At 36.8% G+C, this 21,156-nt stretch overlaps 1 long non-coding RNA gene across 1 annotated transcript; it reads left to right on the top strand.

Annotated features, from left to right (window-relative positions):
• The first annotated feature begins 1,761 nt into the window (after positions 1-1,761).
• Positions 1,762-11,426, top strand: LOC142408644 (uncharacterized). Its single transcript, XR_012775360.1, has 3 exons — positions 1,762-1,940; positions 8,537-8,613; positions 9,343-11,426. It is a non-coding gene; the product is annotated as an uncharacterized LOC142408644 (long non-coding RNA).
• The last annotated feature ends 9,730 nt before the right edge of the window (positions 11,427-21,156 follow it).

Raw genomic sequence — 21,156 nt, 5'->3', positions numbered from 1 at the left:
TATTTTTCTTCTTCTTACTTACACTGACTGTCCTCCCTTCAGAATGTCTCATTTTTTCCTTACTTTGATAATTCCCTTTAATTTACATATGCTCATAATTTACAAGCTACAAATTAAGTCAAGTGGAAAAAAAAAAAAAAATAAAAGGAAACATGAGTGCCATTAGGGAAAGCTCAGTGAAAAGCTATGCTTAAAATGCAGTGGTAGTCAAAGCAAACAGAATGACAGCATGAATAAGAATGGTTTCATGATAATAACGAAAGAATTACCATGCCATTTTATAAATAGATTGTAAACTTTCACCCACAGTGCTGTTTTCAGCCTGGCCCCAGTGAAAACATTGCAAACATATCTTCTGATTCCAGCAGGGGAAGGATTTCATTCAGAGAGGGCTCTGAACAGGCGTGTCAGCCAGGAGAGAGCCTTTCCTCCCTGCCCTGTCAGTGGTGCATCAATGTTGGAGTAGAATACTGGTCAGACCTGAAGAAGGTGAATGAAAACATATAGGGAGGTGACAGGTATTTTTCTACAGTATTACCCTACCTTTTCACAATCTTAATATTCAATAAAGTTATGTAAAATAATAAATAAATAAATAGAGTGGTAGCATATGTTCTTGCAGAATGGTTTTCCTCTGACCTATGTCTTTTCTAAAACAATGTTCCTTTATTTTAAATCTGCTCATTGTAACACTGGTTATAGTCCTGTATCAATATCTGTAGAACAGGTTTATGACCCTCTAGGATCCATTTTGTTTGACTTTACATTTTGGGGGGGAAGCAGAGGAAATCAAAACAAAATCAATGACCCTTCTGCTTTCCATATTGCAGTATGATGAATATTTTGAAACATATGTTATGGAACAGATGCAAAAAAGTAGCTTAAATAAATTGTGCTGGCATCCGGTGTAGTATAATCATCTGAAACTGTCACATTAATGGTTCCAGCTTATCCTGCAAAAGCAAAATGTGATAAAAATAGCCAGAACAAGCAAACACTTACTGGAACAGTAATTCAGTGTATGGAAATGATTGTTCGAATACTTCACTTACACAGCATATCAGTTAGTATTGGCGCTAAAATAGATAGTAAAATACTAAAGCTTGACTAAGAATGATCCCATAATTCCTTCAAATTATGACTGTTCCTTAAAGGCTACAGTCTTTTGTGTAATCAGTACCAGCACAGATTGACTGCCAGAATCAGTTAATCACCAAAATCCCCAAACGTCCCCAAATTCATATTTATCTGCTTGTCGCAAAATGCTCATAGAAATCAATAGAATTACAACTGATTGCTGTCAGATTCTCATATTTTTTTTCTGAGGAATCTTTTTCATCTTATGCATTGTTCAGCTTGGATTACAGAGTGTGAAATGAAGCAAATTTGGGTTTACTTTTAATAAAGTTAATTTGAAGTGGATCAACACTATTGTGAGGAGGGCAACCAAAAGAAATAATGCAGTCCTGGTCTATATTTCTTCCTTGCCTCCAGAATTATTACTGATCTCTAGCTTCTAAATAGATCGAGGAATGTTATAAAGATGATTTACTATCAAGCATGACAATAAATGAAAAGAATAATTTACTGCTCATCACACACTTCCAATTTTAGAAAGCTAAAATGAAGGGGGAAAAAACCTTATTGGCTGTGTTACTAATTATTTATATGTCTCATTAAAAGCTCAGCATTTTACTCACTGCAGCTATATGATTCACCACTCTTATCTTCAACTACCACCCACTGCTTTGGCCTTCCTTAACTTTAGATGTTGCAAAAGATGATTTTGTAAAGATAGCTGGATGTGTATGTATTTCTTCTAAACCAGCTAGTTAAGAAATAAATCCATTCATACCTGCAGTGCATGTTATTATCATCACAAACACTTGCTGCCTGTTTCTACTGCTTTTCCTCTTCTTCGTGCTACAGAAAATGCATGGGTAAGATTCCTCCCCTTTTCTTTTCTCCACAGCTGACTAAAAGCTGTGAGTATTCAGGGGAAAAAATAATACTTAAACTGCTCATTTTGATGTAAATTGGATTGTGATATTTTTATTTTATACAGGAAAACAAGTTCCTAGTTAAACAAAATGCAGTTAAACTAAAGGAAAAATACAAATATTAGAAACGTTGGTAAGGTAATATGTGTCATGCCATTATCTTGTCAGAAACTTAAAGATAAAACATGCAACAAAAGATAAATTTGAATCAGGAAAGTAGTCAGAACATTGCACCATTTGCAAAAGAAATGTCATGGAGTAGGAGTTCATAAATCCCCATTCAGCTGATGTGTTATAGTGAATTCAAATAACAATAGTCGCAAAGACTGCATTATCACATTACCCACTTCTACCTGTTTAAACATTATGAGGGAAAAGTAATACCTGCTACTATTTACAAAGCAGCAAATGAAAGGGCAGAATGTTCCTATTTCCTGTGGAACTGACTGACCCTTGTTCTCCAAGAGAACAGTTTGCTGCTAATAGGAAAAATAAACAACAGATGGCCTGGAGGGATTTTTTTTTTTCTTTTAATGGGTTTTTACTTAACAGAAATCTGTAGCTTAAAGTAGGTCATTGTTAGCTGGGGATAGAGAACTACAATAATTCTTAGCAGTTTAGATTAATTGGTGAGAAAGACCACCAGCCTGCCAGGATTGCTTGGTTGCCTGAGGAAAAATTAAATTTTTAAGGAAAATATTAGAGTTTAGGTTCTTTGTTTTAGCAGAAATTTCACCCTTTCTATTCTGCATGTTTTGGTTTCTGATAAGTAGAACATAAATTCAAGAGTTTTGTGTGTTTCATTTTGTGGTTTTTTGTTTGTTTGTTTGCTTTTTATCTGAGCTCTAGGATAGAAATGTAGCACTCATCTAATACCAAAATGCAGAAAATCAGTGCAACCTGCTATCATAGCCGTTTTCCATCCTTTGTCTGAATACTTTAATACATTTCTTGCCTATAACTTGGGGCTTGCATCTTTGAAAGAAAATGGGCTTTCTTTTAAGGGATAAAACCAAGACATTAAGATGTGGGACAGGATTGGGAGGCATGAATTGATAACTGCAGTGAAATATTGTGAATATAACTTGTACAGCACAGCACAACATTCAAAATAGCTTCAAATCCTTTTCTTTGTGTGGATGGACCAGGAATCAGTCAAAATCTGCACAATATTTCCAGCACATAATTTCATATTTCAAACCCACTGAAAGTTTCTGATGCAGAGAGAAGACAGTAAGTAAATGAAGCTTTTTTTGCCACCAGTAATCTCATCCCTGAACTTTTAAGAATCTTCTTTTCTGTGGTACTGAAAGCTAGAAGAAGAACAGCTCCTGATTGTAGTCAGAAAATATAGCTTCCCATAACCTGTGTGTTTAACTTCTGTACTGCCTCTTATGTCACCACTGAACCTTAATGTAGACATTTCACTTGAACTCGGAAGGTCTGAAGTTCAAAAGGGAAGAGAAGTAGAAATAGACTAATAATAAACATGGAGAAGAAAGAGGGAGCTCATGCTTTCTTTCTGCTGGGAAGTCTTTTGGTAAATTGCAATATAGCAAATAAGGGATCCAATAGAGAGCACTCAAAAAAGAATAGTCCAGCAGTGAACTGGAAACTGAAAGCAATGTAACAGGTGGTTTGGGGTACAAAAATGCTTTACTCAAGAAAGAATCCAGAGGAAAAAATGAAAAGAAGAAAGAAACAAAAGGGAGGAGCCAAAGCAGTCTGATCTGTGTCACGTGTGCTGTTCCAGCTGATGGGTTCCAGCATTGTGTTGTGGATGGAAACACAGACTGACCTCCAAAAAAGTGAACGACACAGAAAAAGATGGACAACAAAATGTATGGAGCAAAATCTTACAACTAGCCAAGACTTTCCAGTCAAAGGAAATGATTCTCAGGGGGAAGACTTTCATTTGAAACCACTTCTTCACCACAGAGATTGATAATTGAAGGGGGCAGGGTTCCCTTAGTAGCACCCAAGGAAGGCTAAAACCTGCAGACAGAGCAGAAGAAACACAGGGAGGGACAGTCTAAGCTTAGTCTAAAAGGACCTTTACACCTCAGCAAGAGTGTGAACAAGCCAAAGATGGATCAGAAGCAAAGAATGTGTAGTTATCAAAAACATAAAGTAAAATTCTGTCTCTGTAACAACTTGCAGAGACACCAGCAGCATAACATTTGGCTGACTATTCACGCTGATCAGGGAACTGAAGATTTAAACAGTTTCACTCTATTTTAATTTGGTTGTTTCAGCAGAAAATCATGGCGATAGTGTCAAAAGTCTGGGGATTATGAGGGATCAGCGGACAGCTCTACTGGAAACCTGACTTTTTTTCTCTGGAGCAATTTCTCACCCTTAAGCATTTTCTAATTCTTTAGCTCTAGTACTAGAGCAGAGGTGAGACCACAAGTTAATTAATAATAAGTTAGTTCTATTTCTTATATCTAAGAAAGAGACAATGATGACAAATATAAAGCAGAATATATAGTGAAAATAAAAACCTGTCTAAGTTTGGTGTGAACTACACTGGAAAGACAAAAATATAAAAGACAAATAATGATGAAAGAAAGGGGAAGGATGTAATATAAAAAATAACAGGTTCATTGATCTGTTAAAATGTATCTTAGTGTTCATCTGTATAACACTTACAAGGATTCAAAATTTTCTCTGATTCAAAATTAATGAGAACAGACCAAGTAAATTCAAAACATTCATAAATGCTTTCAAGCACTAACCTTCTAGGTCAATATGCCCTGGAACAATGCACACTATTGAAGTACACCTCAGTAGTATTTAACATAATGGTGCAGATATAAAAAAGGGAAAAGACAGGAAAGTTTTCTTGTTGTATTGATTTTATTAAAGAAGTGACATTCCTGTTTATAAAAATTGTAAAATAATCATCATAATTTACAGAATTTTCATAGTTCTAGAAGCAGGCATGCAAACAGCACAATTTAAAATTTGTGAAGAGCTGTTTTCCTACAAAGAGTTATTTCAACATTTACCATTATAATAAATAAAGCTTGTTGATCAATGCTATATGACGAACTTACTAGTGTAAAACCAAGCTGAAATGTGCACGGTGAGAAAAAAAAGGAATGTTTAGCTGAGAAAAGAGATGTGATTCAGAGGCTTGTGGGCTGTGCGTGTTTTAATTATCTACCCACATATGAAGTTGGTGCCTTGATAGAATGAAAGGAAAATGCTGAAAGGATTTTTATTTTGTTAACATATAGCACTTAGAGTGAAGCGAGAACAGATAAAGTATTGACTTGTAGATTCTACTTTCCTAGTGTAATGCAAAATAAGATTAAAAATTTAAAATGAACTTCAAGATAAGAAAGAACAGTGACTGTACCTGTATAGTATATATTTCGTGTCACAAATCAACCAACCAAATGCAAAGTCTTTTGTTGCTAACCAATGCCATGGATAAAGAGTCAGCCACTAAATAAAACAATGATTAATAGTTTCTCTTATGGTGATAGCTTTGCTCTTCTTAGGCTTCAGTATTGAATATAAAAACAGAATTAAGTTTCTAAAGCTTACTTTTAAAAAGATATTTAGGAGCATTATTTTTTAAGATGTTGGTCCAAAATGAAATAGGAATTGAATATCTAGATATTTTTGAAAAGCTGATCCCAAGAGTCCTGAAAAATTAAGTAACGTAATTCAACTGTCAATGATAGGAACATCTGGGTTGATGTCGCAATACCTAGACTGCATTATCCAAGAGTACATCAAGATAGTGATTCAACTTCTTGAGAAGAGACCCAGGTGTAAAAAATACCTCCATGCACCTATTTATGTGGGAAGAAAATCATACAAGCAGACCAAAAGGGAATGACACACCCCCCTTGGTCAGGTGTGATCTGAAGGGTTGGAAAATGAAGACCTCTGGAGGCTTTTGCAAATAGAAAGGCAGTGTAGGTGTAGTCTACGTTTATCAGCTGGTTCCATATTCCAAAAGTGTTTATGATTACACTACTTTTGGCTGAATAACTTCAACTCATAGTTTCCACTAGAACATATTCAGTGACACTCTCATTAAAATGTTTGCAATTTGGTGAAAAAAAAATTTAGAGGACTTTACAGAGATATATGGACACTTATAGAGACAAGCTTAGAGGGTTTTTGAAATAGCACCTAACCACACCGTTCTATTGAAATGGAAACTTGGCATATAGGGGGTGATATAGTGCCCTTATAATAGGGCATAAAATGGGATACAGTCATAAATTAAATATTTAACTGCAAGAACAGACAGAAAACTCATGTGACAAGTTACCTATCAGTGAAGGTGCTTACATTCACTCAGTACTTTAGATTCTAGAGCGTTTTAAGCAACAGAGTTTTGGCTCTGGAGAAGTTGAGCTAAGTTCCTGCTTAACTTCCTTTGCAGTTCAAAGACATGCTGGGAGAGCTATCTAAACTCCATCCAGATCACTAATAGTTCCAATTTAGTAGAAGTTTTGAACTTAACAATTTGTGTTTTGTTGTTGTTGCCACTTACATAAAATTTACCGAAAATCTTGTCACTTTAAGAAGCACATTGCACTCAATCAGATTTCAAATAGGAACATTTTTAATAGGAACATTTATACAGCCTTCAGCTGAAAACTATTTTAAGAAATTTCATTGCATTCAATTTTTCTCTAGTAAAACTAAATTAGATTGTTAACATTTATTGCTATTTTCCCCTATTACTTAAAATGACCTAAAAAGAACATATAAAACATTAAAAGTAGACCAAAGGCATTCTAACAAATTATCTTATTACCTATATTTTTTCCTAACTCTCCAAACCTTCTGGGTTACTGGCTTTTGCTGTTGTGTACTTTCGTGTATCTTTTGAGTCTATGCATTGTAGAACAAACGGATACAACTTGACAATATATAGGAAGGGTGTAAGATCTCACAGTTTTGTAAGATCTCTGTTTTGGCTATACATATATAAGTAGCTTTCTAAACTACCTGACAAAGTTAAAACACCCACAAATTTAGCCTGTGGTCCAAAAAAATCCTACTAGAGTTCCTGTGTTACTACCCATTTAAATTCTAATGTGCTTAACTCAGCACTTTCCAGGCACACTACATATTGGACGCTACGCAAATCATTGCGCACGGCTGAACGAAGAGGGATAAATTGCCCTCTGACTGAAATCCATGGAAGGTGGCAATCAACTTCACTGAAGCAACTATACAATCCTCAGCCTTATTTTATACTATGGGACTGTATGAAAACCTGTAACAACTTTCGTAAATGTATGAAGTTTGTTGTTAATTACAGCCTTTGATGATGGGCTGCATACTTGTTAGCTGCTATTTCAGCTCATAAAGCAAAGAAGGGAATATTATAGCCACCAGGAAAACAGGGAATACCTGAGAAACATTGGGTGGAAAATAAACAAGTGAGCAGAGAAAAGAAACCACGAGCAAAAGAAAAACTAAATGGGCAAAGGGAAAGGAGAATCAAGGCCTGAGACTTAAACCTTTACTAGAAAGCGTAAACAGAATAGTATGTCCTCTCTGCTACTTTGACCATCAGCTATCTAAACCCCATAGTTAACAGGAAAGAAAGATCTGTTACTTTATCCTAAAAATACCCAAGGTCAAACTAGTGGGCTCCGCACAGCTTAAAAACACTATGCACCACAATGATGGACTCACTAGGATTCACTTATACGGTAACAGGGTTTGTAATTAACTTAGTAAAATAGTTCTCTGATTAATGCTCATCAGTCAAAAAGACAAAAAGTAAGGAACAGCTAGAAAAGGAATTGAGCATAAAGTAAAAGTCTCAACTGTGTCAATTGTAGGAATCCTTCATTAAATTATGAACTTGCTGGCACAGGGCATTTTGAAGATGCAAAAGGATATCTTGACTCAAAAAAGAAATGAATTCATGGAGAAAAAATCCATCCAATGGCAATTGAAAACTATTATTTGTATACTGTCTTCAACTTCTGAAGTTTCTATCCCTGATTCCTGGGCCTGAATGCTACAGCAGAAGATGGATCATTCAAAATATTTCAGTCTCTAATCTAAATATCTATTACTGACAATTTTCAGAGAAAAGTTACTGAGGATGTCCAAAACATAGGAAGTTTTATAAAAGAAAGGGAAAAGTAAAAAAAAAAAAGGTGGGGTGGGTCTGAAATGTTTTTCAGGTATCTGATTTTTCCTGTTATGGATCAACTTAAAATTTGCATCTTCCAAAGTTACCACATCACTGTATTACCATTTAGTATTGTTGGTTTTTGTAGAATATTATTATTTTGTATTATTTATGGGTGTATGAAGGATTCTTCCCCAAAGACCTTCTCGTTTTGAACATCCTAAATACTTTGACAATATTTTGACAACGGATTTGACAATAGAGGAATTTGTATTTACAGGGGAGAATGCTTATGGTTTTTGAATATGACCTATTCTCTAGAAATTGTTCTAGAAAGGGATGAACATCTGTTTTGTGTCCTTAACAGAGGTGATGCAAGTACTTTCAGAAAGCTGTTTTCTCTATCTTCCAGCATTTCTGGACAACATTACCTAAGGGCAGTCTGTGACATTTCATCTTGCTCTGGAAACCAGAAATCAACAAATGAAGGTATTTATTGCCATTTCAGTACCTCTATGTCTGACATCTCTAGGAACCCTCCATGTATTCTCGGTGATTTTAAATCTTCTCCCCCAATATATTGAATTTTGCAAGCAATGTTGTTAGTATGCCAGCACATAAGACTATTTATACTTTACAAACTCAAATAAAAACCTGGAATAGAGCTACAGGAAAAAAAAAGACAATGGGGCTTATTTACAAAGTAAATCATATCAAATTTATGCTGAGATGGGCTGCTTGCCTGTTTAAAACTTCTTTGCATGATTTCTGAGCTGATAAGTAACACTTTCGAACATGATATATCATACATTTATACCTTTAATCCATTTCGATATGATATTGAAGGTACCTATTCCTTTGTCCAATCTTTCATTATACATGTTTTTTCTGCTGAAAATAGTTACTTATCATAAGTTCATGTTTGACATATTTAGTGAACAGATCTACAGCTTCCATGCTTGCAAATTTGCCTCTAATCCCCAGCTCATGACAACTGTAATTTAGCATTTTATTGCAGTTTTCAACACACTACACAGTAAGACAAAGTTTAAAGTTGTGTGAATGTGAGCAAAACTGTCTCATAAAAAGTGATCTTTTTCTTTCTTTTTTTTTCCCCAGAATGGACTGGAGCAACACTTGACAATTTAGTCTAAGACCCATCCTAGCCATGACTGTCATGTGATACTGAGACTAAAAATGTTTGTTTTGTCTTCCAAGGTGGTTCTGTTGTGCTGTTACACTGTAGGAATGAATCAGAGCCAAAATACCATCTATTCTTGGATCACTCTTCATATCTGCTGTATTAATATCTTCTCACTAGTGCAGTGTGGATCATTCAAAATATTTCAGTCTCTAATCTAAGTATCTATTAGATTAGATACTAATACCTTCTTACTCTCCTGCATAGAAGTACAGCTGGCTTCACAGGGTATCACTGTGATTAAATGGCAAAAATGGACACTGCTCTGTTCTTAGCAAGTTTAACCCATTGTTGAGGATTTTGAGATACGGTGGAGGAAGCACAGCAGTAGATACGCTTCCCAAGCTACTGCTGCTGTTCCTTTGTTTGAGGACTGTAAAGGTCTGCTCATGGACTGGTTCAATCAGTTCAATTACAGTAAGAAACAAAGTTTTCAGCAGCTCTTTCATTATATTATAGCCAAAGCCTGAATTGTTCCAGGTGAAGCTGTGAAAGATGTACGCATTTACACCGCCTCGTCTACTGCTACTGGCCATTGATGGAGCTGTGGGGATCTCAGGAGACAAGGAAACTGGAGAAGTGACACACTGTGAATCACTGATATCTGAGCTTTAGCTTACTATACTGAACTCCATTACTGGTAACAGCCACAAAAATCTAGCTGTTAATAATTCTGAGTCCTCAACATCACTGAATATCTGAGAGGAAAAGGGAAGAAGTGTGGCCAATAACAGCAAGCTGAAATGATATTTTCAGGACAAAATATGTTGGAAAGATAAGCAGACACCCAGCCATCCTTACAGAATGGGTTGTAAACATAAAGAAGTATTTCACTGCTGTGAAGTAGAAAGTTCTGCAGATTTGTTAGAAGATGGAGTCTGACCCCTTCCTTTCTCCTCCTCCACCCCACATCTGTTAAGTATTAAGTTTTACAGATCTGGAAACAGAACCAAGACTTTTAATGGTGTTTCCTCTTTGAAATTTTTGTTAGGGAATATTAGGGTTTCCCATTATCCTGTCCACTTGGTAGGTTAATCTATGTGATAGCCGCCTATAAATTATGCAGCTACTTTTTGACCCAGGCTTGTACCCACTTCCTCCTTTGTTGCCCAGAGGTTTCCACAGGGGAGGACCACAGGCGCAGAGGGATGCTGAGAGAGGAACCACCCCCAGGGATGCTGCCGTGCCACCTCTGCTCAGTACGGATGTCAGGGTACCCCCACAGTATTTGTTGCAGTACCACAAATAGCTATCCTCATGAGATCCAAATATGTTTTTTTGCCACTGTGCTCAAAAGCAATGATTCTGGTTTGGTCCTAGAAGGACCAAAGCAGCATGCTCCTCCACTCAGTTTAATTAGGTGTGCCAAGAGGCTGATGATGTGGTGCTGTTTCTAGACCCCAACTAGATATGACTGAACTTTTCTCTACAAAGCACATTACTGTACTACATACGGATTTGCAGTCCCACAGCACTTAAGAGCTCTGGCTGTTATGGTAGTGTCTTGTCCTGCTTCCCTTATCTGAAAATAACTGAACTTTGTAAAAACTGGTTCTTAAAAATCCCATACTTACTGAATAATATTATTTTATTATGATACTGAACAATTGTTTTGACCTATACTGGGAATTTCCCAGTTTCCTGTATTATTCCAAGCTTACGTTGCCCTACTGAGATAATTTAGGATTTTTTTATTTTTTTTTAATCTATTTCTACAATGGAAAAAATAAATGAGTAACTTTTTGTTTAAGGAGTACTGCATGGTGATCTGCTTATATATGACTGTATTGATCTTCACTGTGTTTTAATGCATTGGTTTTATGCATTGTGTCTAAAGTAATGACAGTGAGTAGAATTAATGTAAGTAAGTAACCTTTATTATTATTATTATTATTACTACATCTTAAAGGATCATATAACATAGGGTTCACTAATTCAGGGAATAGTATACTGAATATCTTGCACTCTTTTGAATTCATTACGGAGTTCAGTAATCTGACTTTTCAAGTAAGAAAAAAGAACATTTTACTATTCAGGAAAGGTATAAGGAAACAAATCATTTAAGTAAAAAATAGAACTAAGCAGATAATTTGTAACAAATTACTTGTCTGTTTTTTAATTTGTTCTGCAAAATGTTGATAAATGGATCATAAAGTCTTCTTTCAAAAATTATTAAGTTTTCTTATACTTCTTCAAGATGTTTTTAGAAATCTGAATAATTTACGAAGAAGGTTGCAATCAATGCACACTTTGACTATGAACTGTGTGCTAGGTTATGGAGCTAAACTAGAACAGAACAACCTGTAATACAGCCAATAAACTTTTCTGTATGTAAACAGATAAAAGGAGTTAATTCCAGAACAGTAGCTCATGAGCAAGATTACAAATTTTAAGTCCTCACATCTAGGCCTTATCAACAAGTGTCACAGTCTGGAGGTGGATTTTGGACTGACACATATGAAAATGAGTAAAACCAAAAAAAAGAATGCAGATACCTTACGGAGATAAAATAATGAGAGGGACCGTACACTACATTTCTTATCCCATGCCTCTAAAGACAGTTGTATTGGGTTTGTGTGGCAAGGTTTTGGTAGCGGGGGGCTACAGGGGTGGCTTCTATGAGAAGCTGCTAGAAGCTTCCCCAGTGTCTGATAGAGCCAATGCCAGCCGGCTCCAGGATGGACCCGCTGCTGGCCAAGGCCGAGCCCATCAGTGACGGTGGTAGCACCTCTGGGATAACATATTTAAGAATGGGGACAAAAAAACCCTGCACAACTGTAGCAGAAGAGAGGAGTGAGAATATGTGAGAGAAACAGGCCTGCAGATGCCAAGGTCATTGGAGAAAGAGGGGGAGGAGGTGCTCCAGGTGCCAAAGCAGAGATTCCCCTGCAGCCCATGGTGAAGACCATGGTGAGGCAGGCTGTCCCCCTGCAGCCCATGGAGGTTAATGGTGGAGCAGATATCCACCTGCAGCCCATGGAGGTTAATGGTGGAGCAGATATCCACCTGCAGCCCATGGAGGTTAATGGTGGAGCAGATATCTACCTGCAGCCTGTGGAGGACCCATGCTGGAGTAGGTGGATTTGCCTGAAGGAGGCTGTAACCCTATGGGAAGCCTGTGCTGGAGCAGGCTCCTGGCAGGACCTGTGGACCCATGCAGAGAGGAGCCCATGCTGGAGCAGGTTTGCTGGCAGGACTTGTGACCCTGTGGAAGGGACACATGCTGGTGCAGTTCATGAAGAACTGCAGCCCATGGGAAGGACTCATGTTGGAGCAGTTCATGGAGAACTGCCTCCCATAGGAGTGACCCCACGCTGGAGCAGGGGAAGAGTGTGGGGAGTCCTCCCCCTGAGGAGGAAGGAGCAGCAGAGACAAAGTGTGATGAACTGACCGCAACCCCCATTGCCTGTCCCTCTGTGCTGCTGGGCGGGAGGAGGTAGAGAAATCAGGAGTGAAGTGAGCCCTGGAAGAAGGGAGGGGTGGAGGAAGGTGTTTTAAGATTTAGTTTTTATTTTCTCATTACCTAACTCTGATTTGATCAGTAATAAATTAAATTTATTTCCCCAAGTAGAGTCTGTTTTGCCAGTGACAGTAATTTGTGAATGGTCTCTCCCTGCCCTTATCACAAGCCTTTTGTTATATTTTCTCTCCCCAGTCCAGCTAAGGAGGGGAGTGATAGATTGGTGGGCACCTGGTGTCCAGCCAGGGTCAGCCCACCACAACTGTCCTGCTTCAGGTGCCTTTAAAGACAGTCTCAGCACTGGATTCATCTCATCTCAAAAAAGATAAAAGATTAATAGTGCCAGTGATCCTATAGTAGAGTTTGAAGTACACATAGAAGTGCTCTTGTGCCCATAGCTTGCCTGTTTTTTTCCCAACTATTCTAGCAGTACTATAAAAGGTCTTACTGTTATGTAAAATAAGTGTCTTGCATATGGCAATATCTGCATCTGACAAATGTATCTTCTACTACTCATTTTGACATAGCAGACTATTTTCAGTAGCTCAAAATGCGTGTAGTATTTTCATTTGATAAATCATCTGTTTATAACTAAATATTTTAACTGATTCACACTTTGCAAATGACATTCAAAGCAGCTACATAAAATGTACTTTAACAATTGTTAACCAACATTGGTTAAAGTTAATGGAAAGTATAAGTATTTGCTATCTCAACAAAAAAAATGTCATAGCTTAAGGTATCATGATGATGTCAGACCACCAATTTGAAAAAGTCCATATCGGAATACAGCTGTTTTTGTTATGCTGGTCTGTATTGCCACCAAGATAAAAAGATCACCTAAAGGGTGGACTGAATTCTGTGTTAGTTACTAAACAAAAGCCAGGAATAAAACTTGACTGTCTTCAGGCTCTTCCTGCAACTCCTAAAAGTTGTCTGAAAGTTGGACTTTTCATTTTTTTTAAACTTTGAACTTTCTACAGAATAGTCATTTCCTATACTAAAACATGTATCCAGTTTAATAAGTACCTAAATAGTGTCTAACCATGTCTAGCAGTGTAAGGAAAATTGAAGAAACTGACAAATAATGGCCAATCAAATGAGGTAAACCTTAAAGCTATTTGATAAGAAAAATTGGGTAAACTTCTTCATACTGAAGTAAAATGGGTCACTAGAATTGTGATAATTTAAATTATATGGACCTGTTTTGTATCTCAGCCTGGAACACTGAGTGATTCTTATCACTGAACACTTCCTTTGGTTTTGGCTGCGGTAGAGTTAATTTTCTTCGCAGTAGCTAGTACGGGGCTATGTTTTGGACTTGTGCTGGAAACAGTGTTGATAACACAGGGATGTTTTCATTCCTGCTGAGCAGGGCTTACACAGAGTCAAGGCCTTTTCTGCTGCTCACCCCACCCCACCAGCAAGTAGGCTGGGGGTGCACAAGAAGCTGGGAGGGGGCACAGCTGGGACAGCTGACCCCAACTGACCCCAGGGCTATTCCATACCATATGATGTCATGCTCAGCATATAAATCTGGGGGAAGAAGAAGGAAAGGGGGGACATTTGGAGTGATGGTGTCTTCCCAAGTAACCGTCACACATGATGGAGCCCTGCTTTCCTGGAAATGGCTGAACACCTGCCTGCCCATGGGAAGTAGTGAATGAATTCCTTGTTTTGCTTTGCTTGTGTGCACAGCTTTTGCTTTACTTATTAAACTGTCTTTACCTCAACCCATGAGTTTTCTCCTTTTTTATTCTTGGTGGGGGGAGTGAGCAAGCGGCTGTGTGGTGCTTAGTTGTTGGCTGGGGTTAAACCACAACAGGTTTGTATTAAACTTCTAAATTATTTTCTTTGGCATGCTAACAAATGATATAGCAACTTCTGGATCTAGCACATTGGGCAGTTAGGTTAATTTTTCAGGATGTGGAACCTTACGTTGCTCAGGGAAATTTAAACAGGGCATTCTACCTTTAATGTATGTGTGTAATCCCCAAAAAAGAACAGCCAGGAATATTTTTTCTAAAACTTTTGTCAGGATTATCCAGAGTTAAAGGTTAGTTTCTGAATGTTTTTACTGTGAATATAAGTTGTGCTATCATTTTTTTTTCTTTCCCCAAGGTCTAATTAGGGTATTAAATCATGGTCTGCAAAGGAATTGATAAATACTTTCTGATTCTGCACCATTTACCTTGCTTGTTTCATAAACAAAAAGAACTCTAAAGATAGTACATAGAGCAGGGAAAAATTGTATTTGTTTCTAATGCATCTAATTTATACTACACATACATCTGTAGCATTTTCATTGACCCCTAGAAAACTACTCATGAATAAATATGAGCTACTTCCTATAAGACATGTGAACAAATAGGCAAAAGACAGATAAATCAAGACAATGTCAACATGAAAGAACAAGACTGTACTAGTAGCAGTGACCACAGGTAATTACTTTTTTTTTTCAGTGTTGTTTTTAAATGCTTTCAAAAGGTTTTTAATAAATTTTAAACACATGAATTGAATTCTTGAAATATCTTGCTTGAAAGAAACATTAACCCTATTAAAGTGTGGCAAGCTGCAACAGAGACTAAGGGAAAGTAGATCATTCATTTATTTCTACTTCAAATATATTTGAATAAGTAAAGAGTTAAAAAAATACAAAAGGATTTTTTATGTACATAATTTCTTAATATATCTAATTACTTGGGCCTGCCTGCTTTCAGTTAGTCATGTAATGTGTAAATTGCATTTTCAGCATTCAAGCCCTTCTTCCTCTTCATATCCCAACCTTTATAGAAACAGTATGTCATAAATGTAGTTGCTGGGAGAGAGTCAAGGGAATAATTTGAGGATGAATAGGTCACCAACTCTTACTGTATGTGATGCAACTCTGGGCCATCTATGACTTTTAGAATGTATTTGATATTCAAGTTACTAATTTTGAATACAGCATAAATTGGTCAGTGTCTGTGCATGTATATATATGTATGCAAAAACACACATCTATCTATTCCTAGCTTTTTTACTAATATATGTACTGTATAGAATTTACTTTGACAAATACTACTTAATATTCTCTAATACCCATTTCTGGGATAATTCTTCTTTGTTGGAGTACCTTTAAACAAAAGCAGCAGAACAAAGTGATCAAGGTGATTCCTGAGCAATTAAATTGACCATGACATTATTTTCTCAGCTCCAGAACACCTTCTGGTGCTGATTGTGGTTTAAGCTGGCAGTATCATAAGCATAAAACAGTGATCTTTCTATTATTTTTTTTCTTCTGCAACAATTCTGCTCTTTGCAACAGCTGCCAAAAGGTCTAAACAGGACAGAAGAATAGAGAGGACCAGAGCTGACACCAACTGTTCCAGAAAAGTGCAAACGCAACACAGCTTCATGTCCTAGAAACTGAAAAGCAAAGGACAAATTGTGGTCTGGGGAAACATGAAACCCAATGAACTTTTAACAAGACTTTTGTCGTGGAGTTCAGGATGTTCCTACTTGTGCGATGTACAGGAATCTGTCTGTGCCAATGACACTTGAAAGTGATCCTCTTTGCTTAGCCCCTTCTTCTTAGTAAAATATATGCTCCTGCAGTGCATGTATATGTCTCCTAGAATTTTTTCATTCAAGACATTATGTCATATTATGATACTGTTTCCAGATATCAATTTCCTTTTGCCAGATAAAACAAAGAGCTTGAACTTCCCCAAAGAAAAAACAAAAAGCCACCCACTCAATATACCATGCAGTTCCAGAGCTAGGTGTGTTTTTAGCCAAAACTGTTCCTTCTGCTGGAAAATGGAGCTCTGTGGAGAACTATGCTGTGACCAGACCATGAGTTGAAGCACTGCTTTTGTTACTAAACCAGAAACCATGTTCTCTTTTTAGGTTTAATTCTGAACTCTTTTGGTTAAGATAGCGTAAACACAAAAAATGGCTTTTAACTTCTAAAATGAATTGCACTCTTTCTTGCCTTTACAACTGTCCACTGATATGCCCTATTTATAGGAGGTGCTTTATGCATTTGTTCAGTTAGAGATACCAGGAATAAATGCAGCCATGCCATTTGCAGGACTGTGCGACACATAGGTGTTCTGCATCGCATGATAAGGCATCAAGGACTGCACGAATAGATTCATTGGTGTACGCCAAGTCAACCTAAGGAAACTATGGCTCTGTATACCTCTTAGCCATTGTTAATAGTTTCTGCCTAGTATTATGTCCCAGGTGGAAATGACTGAATGGAACAAATAAAGACTTTTCTTTTACCTTTTCTCCCTTCATATTATTCTTTTTATCCTTTTGCAAGGTGGAGGAGGTTTCATTTGTTCTCATGCAGAATGAATGTACCTGTTTGTTATAATACTTTCCCCAAATCACCAGCAATTTAATGTGGTATTTATTTATAACTTGCTCAGCCGTAAAGTGTGTATGTGTAAGATCATTCGCAAGTACATTGTCTTCCTGGCTCTCACCTCAGGCTATGGACAGGCTCAAAGGACAGCTTTTAAAACCTGCAGATCAGAAGGCTGCAGGCATCAGTCTAAAAGATGTGGGAAAGCACCAGAGGTTAGCTGGATTTCAGTCCTCATCTTGGAAAAATATCTGTACTACACTACTGGCAACGTGTGCACTGTAGCTCTAGCAGCAAACTGAAGTGTCCTATAGAGATGCCAAAGCAGGGCTTCATTCAGCCAGGCTCAGCTATGAGCAACAGTCCAGGTACAGGAGCAGAGAAATTACTTATCCTGCAAGTTACATGTATGACTTTAGCATAGATAAATCCTTTCTCTAAATCTGCTTTCAAAGCATGCCTTATTAATATCTTTGTTGTTCAGGTAACGTTAACCTCAGGAATTTTATAATTACTCTTAAGAAATGTTAATGACAAAAATAGCAACAGATTGCTCTACCTTTCTGTGAATTTTCTTATTGCTGGCAATTGCTAGCCCTTCAAGCTTTACTGAGAGTTTCATTTATAGAAGAAAACTGGCAATGTGCAAGATTTTTATCGGTTTTTACCTAATCCCTATTGGGTCTTTTTATTCCAATTATAATTCTTCTAAAGAGCTGGAACTTTCTATTTTTCTTTCCATAATTACTTAGGAAAATATTCTGACTGCCTGACTGTTATAGAAGTCTGACTGCTAGAAAACAAGCATTGCAGTAAAGGAGCACAGATACTATTTTACCTAATGCTTATATCCATGGGTCTTGTACAAATACACACTTGCAAGGCATTTCCACAAAGAATTAGCTGGACTGCATATGTAAATGAGATGCTATAAATAAGCAAACACGGCAACTTCTTATTCAAAAGTTAGCCCACCAAAATAATGCTGCACAAAAAATTCTCCTGCTTTGGCTTTTTACCAGATTCATTTAAAACTTTCATTTGAGACAGTTTGTGGCCAGTGTTTCAATTGTACTTAAAGTTAATTTTCTAGTTCATTTATATTTGAGATACCACAAGCTAAAAAAAAAAAAAAAAGAAAAAACTCCATGAAACCACCAAATTTCATTAAGCTTTGTGTATAATCTATAGATTTGTTGAGGTTCACTCTGAACTGGGAGTGGGCACACTGGAAATTCTAATTCACAGGAGGAAGTTAGGTGAATTATAGTCTCTGCCAGTAAAACAGATTGAACAAAACGGCTGTTGTGTTTTTGTATTATGGCCTTTCAGTTAGGGAAATCTGCCCTGAAAAATAATAATACCCTCTGGAATATAAGCAGAGCACTAGTAGTCTTTGATTCTTTAGTGAAAGTACTGAACAAACGTAAATTCTCTGTGTCTGCTTCTTGCCTACCTAAATTATGTTTTTCTTTCAAAGTTAATAATTCTATCAAAAAAATTATGAGACAGAGACACACCCCCCACTTATCTTGAGTTTAGATATTTTAGTTTTAACATCACATTTTTCAACTGAGTAACTAACCATCTGTGTATGTATCTCTCAGGAGGAAAGTAATTTACAAATAAATGTAATTTAAATATTCTCAAACTTGGGAGTAGGCACCTACTATTTTGCCTGGCATGCAATTTGCTTTTCTGGTTCTAAAATTCTCTTAACCTCCTTTGTCTTTGTGCTCCATTGCTCAGCACTACGTATTTCTCCTTCTCATTTACTCTCTCTTCCATTTTCTTCAGGAAAGGTTAAATCTTACCACAAATTATTCCTGCCTTATCACATGGAGCCATATTTTATGGACAGGGCAAGATTTGGCCTATAATGTCAACTGGCACATAAAGCAAATGGGATGTCATTTGTAGGTTTATCTCAAAGATTTGTAGGGATATTTTCAAATTGCTACTGGCAGCATAGATTTCTAATTTGCCTTCTATTAAGGAAACTGCTCACTATTTCTAAAGAAATGGTTAAGACTTCCTGATTATCAAAACCTTGGTGAACATCAAGCATTTTCCTTTAAAAATCATTGTAATGGTAAAGAAGCACCAGGGAATTATGATATGTCCGTGTCTAAATAGCTTTAGCAGGTTATTTTTATCCATAACATTGCACAATATTTTAATATGGGTTTAAGTTTCATAGACCATTTTAAATCAATAGACGATATCTTCCTAAAATCCCTTGATAATGTAGTTTTCTGATATGGCTAAGTATTATTATTATTATTATTGTATTTGTAGTGAAAGACTGCCAGAAGCCAGAGTCATCACTGAAGCCACATTCTCATAGGGATTATACAAACACACAAGATGACATGACTCTCAAAAACTTATGACCAGGCAATTAGAAATAAATTGTAGTCAATTTTATTTTATGCAACTTACTACCATTTCAAAAACCAGTAAATCAGTTTCATTAAGTTACAGCTTTTCTAACCATAGAGTTAACAGTGATTGCACATCATTTTTACTGGAGTCAAGATACTGCCTTTACCAGGACAGAATTTAGTTGCTCTGCCTGGTTTACCACAATTTACCAATAGCCCTTATTGTACGAGGAAGCCATTACTCTTCCTGCCCAGTGTAAATGCATGGTACGTGAGAACCACAGATTCTGAAAAACTGTTAAATTTAGTACCACACTGATAATTTTTTTATAATTGCTAGTATAGGGATATCATATGATATTAAATGCAGCTTCCCTTTTCCTAACACATTTAATTTTGACAAAGAGCCAAACACATGTTTTTTCAGTACATTAGACTTTCATTTCTGTGTCTTAATTTGTTAAGTACCTGATCTTATTTCACAAAAGGACTTCAAACGTACCTATGGAAATAGGGACTTTTCCAGCAAATTCGTTACCCATTTCCTTGGTGGAGGGTTTATTATTTGCAAGCAAACATTTACTGCTGGCAAAATCCCACCTAATATATTCTTGGCTTCTATGTAATTCCCTTTTTCATTTTTATCATAACAAACACATTAATTTTTTGAAGTTTCACTTTTACAGTTAAAATATAGAAATCAAAGACTTTAAATTTTTTTTTGAAAGATACTACTGGGTAATCAGAAATATGTCTGCATAAAACTACTGAAATGTTCATATTCAGAACATTTGAACAAATGAACATATTCAGAACAAAGAGGCCACAATTTTCACATGAACTCTGTGGAGTAGGCTAAGATAACTACTCTCCTTTTGACTTGTAATAGAAATCATAACTCTGGAGTACTGTAAACACCAGAGTAATCAGTTCAGCTCATATGCCAGTGCACAGCAGACTGGGGGGGTGGGGGTGTAGCCAGTAGTTTTAGAACATTAACACGGCCCATCACAATAGCAGAGGGTTCTGCAGAGAGATTTGACACAGAGAAAATATGGTGCTTCTGCTTGTGAGAAAAGGCTTCCTCTTGCATCTAGAAGGATTTCATTAATGAGTCATTCCATAAACAGCAGATGGTATGAAGAGTGTAAACACATGAAGATACCCATGAAACTAAGACAGAAGGTCAAGGATCTGAGTGGAGTAGCACAAAGGCTAATAGAGCTAAAAGAGAGTTAACCATTGCCTCAGCTGGTGTAAACCAAAGTAACTATTGATAACAGCCAAGCTATCCTGAATTACATACTCTGGGGATCCCTCCAACTGCTTCTCCCTGAGTGTCAGCCATGTCTCTGCATCCTCTTTGTGGATATTCTGGATATTATGAGTTATATTTTAGTAATTTATCAGCATAAGGCGTGCACTACGATCTGCAGAGAAATGCTCTGTAAAACTGGAACGTTTCTTCAGGGCTGGTTGTGCAAGAGTAAAAGAAAAGAGCTAAGACATGGAAAATGTCGGGTTCATAAGGGTCAGCAAAAAATAAAAGGGACAGGCCTTACAAGATTTTGTTTCCCCCTGAGAAAAACAGGGATGTGACAACATCTCAGTGACTGCACAGTAACTTTAA

Source organism: Mycteria americana, chromosome 4, assembly GCF_035582795.1.
Source record: "Mycteria americana isolate JAX WOST 10 ecotype Jacksonville Zoo and Gardens chromosome 4, USCA_MyAme_1.0, whole genome shotgun sequence".
Lineage (NCBI taxonomy): Eukaryota > Metazoa > Chordata > Aves > Ciconiiformes > Ciconiidae > Mycteria > Mycteria americana.
The sequence above is the reverse complement of the archived record's forward strand: the minus strand, read 5'-3'. Positions and strand labels throughout refer to the sequence as shown.